Source organism: Artibeus jamaicensis, unplaced genomic scaffold (genome assembly GCF_021234435.1).
Source record: "Artibeus jamaicensis isolate MK-2021 breed Jamaican fruit bat unplaced genomic scaffold, CSHL_Jam_final contig_467, whole genome shotgun sequence".
In the NCBI taxonomy this organism is placed as follows: domain Eukaryota; kingdom Metazoa; phylum Chordata; class Mammalia; order Chiroptera; family Phyllostomidae; genus Artibeus; species Artibeus jamaicensis.
The window spans coordinates 8789664-8790793 of NW_026521845.1; the positions used below are offsets into that span (position 1 = coordinate 8789664).

General features: G+C 46.9%; 1 non-coding gene across 1 annotated transcript; it reads left to right on the forward strand.

The window, feature by feature from the left end:
- Window positions 1-595: 595 nt before the first annotated feature.
- On the forward strand, window positions 596-683 carry LOC119045815 (small nucleolar RNA SNORA76). The gene has a single exon (XR_008392075.1). It is a non-coding gene; the product is annotated as a small nucleolar RNA SNORA76 (small nucleolar RNA).
- Window positions 684-1130: the final 447 nt, after the last annotated feature.

Consider the following 1130-nt stretch of genomic DNA (forward strand, 5'->3'; position numbering starts at 1 on the left):
AAGACCAGGGAAGATGTGTGTGTCTGTGGGGGAGGGTGGGGAGGAGGGACAGACAAGGGCAGCAAAGCAAGAGAGAAGGACATGAGGAAGGAGCTGCTATGCAAGCAGAATGTGTCTGAAAGGCTGTGAGTCCTAAACACCCCACCTATACAATATTACCTGAAGCCACCTCTGCCCGACGTCAAGACAGGGCTTTGTCCCAGGTGCCCTTTCTCCAGAATGGTTATTCACTTCTCCTCCTGTCCAGGTGGGACTGTTTCTTTCATGCCCTGGGGGCCCCCATTCAATCCCAGAACTATTCATTATCCTCTCTCCAAGTGTGCCCCAGGAACACTGAACTTCCCTTTGCATATTTCTCATCCCTATAAGTATGCTTCCAATTGACAAAGAATAAAAGGCATTTATTTGGACAAAAAGAGTTGCTAACCCAGGACATACAGATTTAGGCAGCGATCTAGATTGTGCTCCCAAGAGAACAAAGAAAGGCAGGGTTTAAAAGGCAAAAACCACAAAGTGTTAATTCTTGTATGCAAATGAAGGATCGTGGCTAGGTTAATAGGAAATGATTAGTTCTAATAAAGAACAAACAAACGCAGGCTGCAGCACCAGAGCAGGAGTTTGTGTATAACTGGGGCCGAGTGTTCCCCCTCGGCTGGCGGCCTTTTTAACCGTGAGTGACATGGCAGAATATTAAAAAAAAAAAAAAAAAAGAACAAATGAGAGGGGTGGAAACAACAAACAGGAAGCAAAGTCCACGTAGGCTCATGTAATAGTTTTGGTTCCAAGGTGCTGAGGGCTCAGCCTGGAGCTGAGCTTAGCAACAGGTTCCCCGAGAGCAGCTCTGGGCACTGAGGCTCAAGGAGTGAGTGCACAGGCCCCACCCCTACTCTAAGCAACCCTCTTAGCAGCACTTATTCCACCTTATCTTCTCCATCATCACTGCATTTCACACTGTTCCACGCTCACCGCGACCCCTGTGACTGAGCAGACGATGTGCTACTACTATACTCCATAGAGATTTATATCTAGGCTGCACGGTCTTTATTTCACGGCCTTCACTGAAATGAAGTGTTTGCCTCCATTTCGCACTGAAACCAGTGTTGGAGTTAAAAATAATGTCAAACACACAA